This window comes from Cucurbita moschata, unplaced genomic scaffold (genome assembly GCF_002738365.1).
Source record: "Cucurbita moschata cultivar Rifu unplaced genomic scaffold, Cmos_1.0 Cmo_Scf00023, whole genome shotgun sequence".
Classification (NCBI taxonomy): Eukaryota; Viridiplantae; Streptophyta; class Magnoliopsida; order Cucurbitales; family Cucurbitaceae; genus Cucurbita; species Cucurbita moschata.
In genome coordinates this window covers 414,654-423,996 of record NW_019268539.1, presented here as the reverse complement: position 1 = coordinate 423,996, position 9,343 = coordinate 414,654, and positions in this window count along the sequence as shown.

Genomic DNA, 9,343 nt, shown 5'->3' with positions numbered 1-9,343 from the left:
TGTGAGGAAAAAATATACCGAAAGGATGTGTGTTGGATTGTAAGAGTAGTCTATACTCTTAAAAGTAAAGAGTAAGTAATATGATCATGTGGTAAAAGAATATTAAGACACATAAGTGCCAAATACGAATTTCAAAACTCAGGCACGAGACATTTAAAATCCTTTGCATTATGTAAAGTAACCTAACCATCAATCTTGTCGGTGTAACAACTCTTAAAAAAATAATTAAGTAATTAATAATAACTAATCTCATCTTTCGGCCCAACCCTTAGCTCAACCAACTCCTTCTCACACAACCAACTCTTTCCCCACATTTAGTTTCATGGGAAGGAGAAATGTCATTCTTTTAGTTAAAAATTAAATGACAATCATTCTCAAGAAGTTTCTATGAGTTTTAAGATATCGATTCATAACGAGAAAAAAAAAAGTAAGAATTGTTAAAATTGGCTAAAAAAAAAATTTGTGAACAAAATTAAAAAGAGAAGAAACGAATAGAGAAAGAGGAGAGAAGACAAGGATAATATTAAATTGTTAGCAAGTTTATATCCCATAAACACTCACGGTAGAAAATGAGATCTTTAATAAAAATTAATATATACATGTATGAATGTATGTATAAACATTCCAATACTCTAATCATCCAAAGTGTCTAATGTCCACAGGTAGTCTAATACATTGACCATGGTAAAATTTAGCAAAATAGTTTGACAGAAGTTTGAAATTAAAATTGATGTCATCGGCTCACATAGGTTGACTTGGATTTCAAAGAATAAAATCAAATTTTTATTGAGGACAAATTGGTGACACCAGCTTAACTTAATCAGGTAAGTGGTCTTACTATTGGCTCGGTCGAAAAACTTATCTTATGTATGACGACACATGTCCAGTAACTCTTCCACTTGTCATTTATGCTTTATGTTATATGATGATGTGATGACGTTATATGATAATGTTATATGATGACGTGATGACGTTGAATGATAATGTTATATGATGATGTGATGACGTTAATGATGATATGATTATGTTATATGGTGATGTGAGGATGTTATATGATCATGTGATAATGTACACGATGTTGACATGATGATGGTGATTCATGATAACAAGATGATGCGAGACTTATGATAATGAAATGACTTAATATGATGATGTTCCATATTAAGATGATGTGCACATTAAATGTCACGATGCATTATGGCGATGAGTTTTCAAAGACAAAACCCTAGTTAATGTTAATGATGATGAATTTATGAAGGCCAATGCGTGCATGTTACTCAGAGTAACGTGTGAACGACGTATAGGGTTGTGTCATAAAGATGATTTAAAAATGAAAACTATAGGAACTTCACGCATTTTGTGTGTTGATATACATCGGGATACTTTCCCATTTATGATGATGAGTACATACACATACACTAAGATGACGATGATCATCATCATGCCTTGCATGACACTCGAGGTCTGTTGACCTCCAAATGTCTCTACAAACAGCTAGTTCGACTACGATGGGTTCGAGGGGGTGCGAACCGCTTGGAGATCTACACTTGCACGTGTGAGTCGTTTGTAGGCAAATACTACACATCCAATTTTGTCCGGACTAGAGGTCACCCCTATGATAGTTTTAATGATAGGTTCCTTATCATGAGTTCCATGCATTTACATTCCTTGACCCAAATAATGGGGTCACTTACTAAGTATTTTTGAAAATACTCAAGCCGTGTGCTACTTTTTCTGGTAAAGGTAAGGCATCCTTGTACGGTTGACGACAACATTGCAATTTGAGACCATGACACATGCATAGGGTAGGTTACTTGTTTTTTTTAGACTTGTATTAGAATAGGTTCTTTTTAATTTTAACGTTGTTTATTTTATTTAGTTTTTCGTGATGCCATTTAAAAGATATTTTCAAATACATAAGTCCATGACAGTGTTTGATGAAATTTTACGTCTTATGCAGAAGCAACTCTAAGTAAATAGAAATTTAAGGTGGTTACAGATAGTGTCGAGAACCATCAAAATTTGAAACATCAGCAAGAATAGACGCAACGTCAAATACCATACGACATGCTTGTTACCTCGAAAATCGCCATCCCTATGTAGATTTTGAAAACTTAATCATACCTAAGAAAGTTTTTCTATCGTGCAATTGGAAATACGTACCATCCTAGCACCAAGAATATATTTGAAAGCTTTGTCTTAGAGAGTGATATATGAAGAAGAAGAAGAAGGGTGAGTGAGTGGGGCAAGAACGTTAGGTAAAGAAGGTGGGGTCTTTGGTTAAAGTGCTTACTACAAGTCTTCATTTTTCAGTCCCTTTTTTCCAAAATCAAACCCACGGAACCAAATCTAAAAGCCGATGAACCACGTTTTGGCTTGATGGGACTCGTATTATTATTATTATCATCATTATTTTCCCCATGATTAACTCACTTAATATTCATAATTTATAATCTCTAATATTCCCTTCCTTCGCTAGCTTCCAAGACACAAGAAAAGGTAGGGTTTTACCAAAAGAGAGACACCTTTACCCTACATTTATATTCCCTTTACTCCCCTAAATTATATAACCTCATCTTTTCAAAATCATTCTTCTTCTTTATTATTCTTTTTAAAAGTTCATTATCATCACTTTTATTATATATTTAGGGTTCATAAAAGTCTTTTCAATTCCCTTTGGCTTTATGTACAACTTGCACGTAAACAGTGGCAGTCGTGTTTAATTATATTTTTGAGTATGGCAAATCATATTCAAGAAAAAGTAGAAGGGAGTGTTTATATAATTTGAGAACCGACCAATTCAGAATATCGAACTCAAACTATAGTTTGAGGTTAGAATATATTTTTTTTATCTGGGTTGGATTTAATTTTTAGAAAACTGAAAAAGTTGTGTCGATTTGCAAGTTGACATTTTTTTTTTGTTTGATCAACCTTACAACCCTTCATTTAAAATTATTGTGAACCTTAAGAATATTTAACATTTCTAGTGATGCTTTGACTTGGAAAAATTTGATATTTGAGATTGATGAGATTTTTGTTAGGAATGTAATATGTATTATAGATAGATATGAATTTTTAAAATAATAATAAAAAAAAAAGAACAACCCGAGAACCCAGTTTGAAAATAGAGAGTTGTGTTGGGTTGGGTTGAGTTGAGTTGTGAATGCTCGAGCCACTAACCTAACCAACTCGAAATTTCGAGTTGATCTAAAATATTTTTCCAATTCAAACCATACACTTGGGTTATATTTATTATTCAAGAATTGGACAACAGTATTTTTATTTATATTTAAAAATATTGGAAACATGAAAAAAAAAAGTTTTAATTTTTTGTTTTCAAAATTTATACTGAATATTAGAAAATTTGATTTATTTTCAAAATGTAGGACAAGAAAGACAGAGAAATGAAATATAGAATCCTTACCAGAAGCATTGTCACAAAGTCAACTCTTAGTCAGTTGGGATGGAAACATGTACTTAGATTTTTCGTAAATGACAAATCTTTCTCCTTCCACGTTCTCTTACTCATTCTGCAACATCAACATTGTGTTTCATTCGTTGGTTGTTGAGATTAGCTTATTATTTGGTAGTAACACGATCGACACCCCATCTTAATGAAAGAAACTATAGCGATATAAAATTATACTTATAAAATGCTATAAAAGAAAATAGTTATTACATGTGACACTCGAGTAAAGGAGTGATATATGAATGAACCGATACCATATCCGTATAAGAGAAGTTTCGAGGATAGGACGAGTAATGGAGATAGTGTTTCTCGCTTATTACCCATGATCTTCTCCTTAACAACCCTCTACATTATTATAATGTTGTCCACTTTGAGCCTAAGTTTTTACGACTTTCATTATAGCTTTCTTAAAATATCTCATATCAATAAATAATCTCGTATCAATGAATATAAATATCTCTCACTTATAAATCTATGATCTTCCGCTTAATTCGAGGCTCCAACAGATATTTGTGTCTCACTTTGGGCTAGCTCCTCTCACCCTTTGATCATGAAATCCACTTAAATGTCAGCCTTAAAACATCGTAATTAATTATTCATTTTAATAATAATTTTAATTATGAAATTGCAATTTAGTTAACAATGTAATTTTGAACCATTTGTAGTTGACATATGAGAGATATGAGAGAATTGTGTTCAAGAAATAACTTGTAAAGTATATAGTATATGAATAAAGTTGAGTACATTATCTTCCTAACACTTTTGATGAAGCTCATTTTGTGATTGTTAGAAATAATTTAATCCAAACTGTTCCGGTTCCGGTCAAGACATGTAAGTAAAAATACTCTATATAATGAGTTGGTATAAGATTGGACAACGAAATATTTAATTTCTATTTATAAACCCATTAATTGAGAAGATTAATATTTCACATGATGATTATATGTAATTCGATCTTAATTTTGAGTGAGTTTTGAACTCTGCTTGCGATGAATTATTCTTTGATTTGCATGAGTGAGAGTGACTTTTGTAGTTGATTCAATAAACCTAAATAGGTAGCTGAGAGCATAATTTCCTGAGATAATGTAACGACCCTAATTTTCTATTGGCTTAGAGTCACTACTTCATGCATGACATAACTTATTTACGCGAAAATATTCATTTAAAACGACTTCATAAGACGATGTCAAGGACTTGTAAATTTATGAAAGAGTTTTAAAACAATATAAAAGAAATATTCAAAGTAAATTAAAATAAAACTAAGGAAATGAGCTTATATTAACCTTAAAACAATGCATAAGACATTTCTTCATATCGAGCCGATAGTAAGGCCACTTACTTAGATGGCCTTAGCCGAAGTTCTATCTAGCTCCTATTTATCTTGATTTCGCCCCTCAAATTCGTTCTCACTTATGTCGAGGCTTAACCTATTTAAATATTCACTAAATTGCTTAAGTAACAATAGAATTCCTAACCTAATTTAATTTAGAATTGAGAAAATGGGCTTATACTAACCTTAAACCCTTTTAATAAAGTCAAACTCAACTCGGAGAGGGTCGAAAACAGAGAAATCAAAAGTAAATTTCCAAGACCAAAATTTAATGCGCTATTTTTAAGCCACTAGAGTTGGTGAGGTGAGTTCGCCAATAGGGAGGGGGTTAGAGCTCACACGGGTCGTTGAATCAAGTCGAGTTGCTTTTCTCGGGCGCACGGGTATCCGTCTACTGGGCAGAGGGTTGCTGGTTACTTGTTGGGCCGCGAGCATCCACGGAGCTTAAGGGATTATCGGGTTGCGTGCGTCATGTGGGTGGGGATATTTTTTATGGTAATCCATGAAACTTTCCTTTATTTAGCTCAAAAGTAGCCACTTAGATTTCGGGTCTGATTATACATATGTTTAACTACTTCATTATTGGCGTACATATGTTTTGATTTTTTTCCTGTCATCCGTTTAATGAATAGTATTAGAATAAATTCTAGTTGGATTAGCCACCACGGGTGGGTTCTCATATTTCCAATCTGGTTGGGTTCCAAAGTATCCTTGTTATATATTCTGTTATGTCATCTCTCAAAGTTTGCTCTCAAAGCCTTCCCCTAAAGATTCTCTCTATTCTAGTGTTTAAAATGAATCCTAAACTAGTCTAAATTCTTTATCAGAAAATTCAAGCATGTTGTGGATTCGTTTTTATGTCTCCAACTAACCGTAACTCTGTAACCCTACAACAAATAATGTAACTAAATTTGGTCCCTGACATTAGTGCCAAAAACTTGACAGCTTGTGCAAGTATATATAAAAATGCATAAAAATATTCAAAGTGTCGGTGCAAGTATACATTGTCACGTTTCTTTCTTGCTACTGTCATTGGCAAAAATTCTACTCATATTTGCGGTCTCGTTCACCTTTCTTTCTTGCTCTACCTCCCTTTTTGTCCCCTTCTTTCTCTTCTTTTTATTCACAATCGGCATGGTTCATTGATTCAGATTAAAAATTTCGATTGTCATCCTCAATATAATTACTTCAACACATGGGTTCAGCAAATTGGTCCAGACATGTCTTCCCCAACAAAATTACTTTAAGGTTTGCTATGGGTTCATAGTTAAGCAAATTGGTCCAGACTGTCTTTACCGACAAAATTGCTTTTAGATTTATTATGACATCATGGTTAAGCATAAAGTGTCTACTACTCTATAACATAAAATTGATTAAGTATACAAATAGGCTAGATTTATGTCATTTGATTACTTTTTCATGTTCGACCCCGATAAACTAATTCATGCTAGCTAATTAATATCAATGGACAACCAATAAGCATATTTATTGACTAAATGATTCGGTATAATTCTTCTTTTAAAAAGTTATCAGATTCCTTTCTCTCTAGGGTCAACAACACCAGCCTAATCAACTTCCTTACTTCCAATGTGAACACCACTTTAGAGTTGATCTCAATTATAGCCCCCTTAAACTTCAAACTTTCTCGCAATTCACGAGTGGACACCATTTCTTTAAGTAAACCATTAACAACTATTTTCAATTACACTAAAGTTCCAATTACAATAAAATCTTTCGTATCTAAGAAATTAAGATAATCTTTTATTATTGACGGAACATTACTTTTTATTCTCTTATTAACCAATAATTTCGATTAAATCACAAAATAATGTCGAGATAAATGAGTGAGTAGAACCCAAATCAATATATACAAATATAAGGTGATCAAGTATCGATAGCATACTTGTCAACACCACGTCTGTATTACTAGCATATCTCGACTAGTTATAAAGTATGTTATCCTTTGATAGAAAATTTAGCTAGAAAGATCTACTACCACTCAAATTTTAGGGTTAATAACCACTTTTCCATGGCCCCTCAAAATTGAGTGATTCACCCTCGGACACATCAACTACAATAGTATATGACATAGTCCATGCACTAAGGCTCGTCAATACGGTTACCTCTTTCCGGGTTGGGGTGATGTCTCCCGTGTGACCTCTTAAAAGAACGTTGTACAAAAGGTTGAGTATTAATAATACCTCGTAAGTGAAACCATAGTTAGATTCAAGAGATGCACGCAAATGCAATCATGACTTAGATGAATATAATTTTGATGGAACAAAAAGTTGGCCTTTAGATTCCCACGCCTTTTGTTTCCTCAAGATGTGCATCACTTTCAAACATATGATTTCATGCCATTCACTTTCATGCATACAAAATCGAAGAGAGATGACCATCACCTCCCTCAACTCTAGGCCTCTCAAATAGATGTTGGTAGTAATTTAAACTTCATTTTACCTCAATTATTCCACCCAATACTTTCCTTTTACCTCCAATTTACTATTTCAACCACTTACCACGCTAGATTCACGTTGCTGTCGTTGTTTTCACATTTCAACCGTTGTAGAAAAAGAATTCACATTTCAACTGTTGTAGAAAAAGAATTCCACTCGGTTTGATTGATTCGGTTCGATTCGATTTGATTAGTTTGATGCAATTTAGCTGAATTAGTCTAGTTTGAATCGAGTACTGATTGGTGGGATGATCTTCACTCTTATAAAATACACAAAAGTATAATAAATTTTAATTCCACACCTTATGAACTTAGAGAAAAGAAAAAAAAAATTGATTTAATTTAAATTATAAGTTATAGTTAAGGTACAATTAAATTATGCACAACAGTTGTCATTAACTTAAACGGTGAATAAGCACGTGATTTATTAAGCAATGATTCCGAGTGTTACGCTATGGTTGAATTTGCTGGGTAATGCTAATCACTTCTATTACTCCAATCATTCCGTAGACTCATAAAATGACATAGCAACCAATCTGTTGCAAATTCAACTCTTCCTACCCTTTTATTCCTATCTTTTTCCAATTCCAAAATCTCTCTGTTAATTTCCGTTGAGGATGGTTGGGAGTGAGTCCCACCTTAGCTAATTTAGGAAATTATTTTACAGGTAAAGGAATATATCTCTATTGGTATGAGTGGTTTTGAGGAAGCCCAAAGCAAAGAAACAAGAACTTAACTCAAAGTGGACAATATCATTATACGGTAGAGATATGTGATTTCTAACTTAATATCAGAGTCATGCCCTAAAGTGTCGAACAAATGATGTATTTTGGATTCCTAACTTATTATCAGAGCCATGTCCTAGGTTGTATTTTGGATTCCCAACTTAGTATCAGAGCCATGCCCTAAAGTGTCGAACAAATGGTATAGTTTGTTCGAGGGCTCACCGTATGACCATAAAGGGATCTTATCTTTGTTCAGATTTGATTTTTTTTAAAATTTATTAAATGTATGCATTCGAATATGGTATTAAGAATAAGAAACAAAAATGGGATCGAAAGATATTCGTTAATGTGTTAAGAATGAGAAATAGAAATAGAATTGGGATCGAAAGTATGATCTTCATTCAGGTTTACACGTTTAAATAGGATACAAACTATCAACTAATACCTAAAAATAGAAAAATATATATCTAATTAAATCTGGTAAATAAATAAAATATACGGTTAATCAAATCTATACTAACAGCTTCCTAAATATCTAAGATATATTCTAACTAATTATCACGGCAAAATATCCTCTTAATACTCCCCCTCAAGTTGGAGAGTGTATGTCGATCACACCCAACTTGTCCTTCAAAAAGTCAAATTGCTGTCTTCCCAAAGCTTTAGTAAAAACATCTGTCAATTGCATTTTGGTCGAAACATAACACGGTTTGATGATTCCAGCTTGTACTTTTTCTCGAACTATATGACAATCTATTTCAATGTGTTTCGTACGTTCATGAAAAACTGGATTGGCTGCTATATGTAATGCTGCTTGATTATCACAATATAATAATGCTGGTTCGGACAGTGGAACATTCAAGTCTTGAAGAATGTATCTTAACCAAGTTAACTCTAAACAAGTATTTGCCATAGCTCGATACTCGGCTTCTGCTGATGATCTGGACACATTAGTCTGCTTTTTAGACTTCCAAGAAATAATTGAATTTCCGAGGAAAATGCAGAACCCAGAAATAGATCGTCTGGAAGTTCGACAACCACCCCAGTCAGAATCGCAATATGCCTGTAATCTTAAATTGTTTTCAGATGGCAGTAGAAGTCCTTGACCAGGAGTGCCTTTAATGTACCTCAGAACTCGAAGAGCTGCCTCCCAATGTGGTTTTCTTGGTTCATGCATAAATTGGCTAAGCATACGAACTGAATAAGCTATGTCAGGCCTAGTGACGGTCAAATATATTAATCTGCCAATCAACCGTCTGTATTTACTTGGATCATTCAACTTCTCTCCTTCGGTTAAAGAAAGTTTCAGATTTTGCTCCATAGGAAATTTGTCTGGACGTGCTCCTGTAAGACCTGTGTCTTGT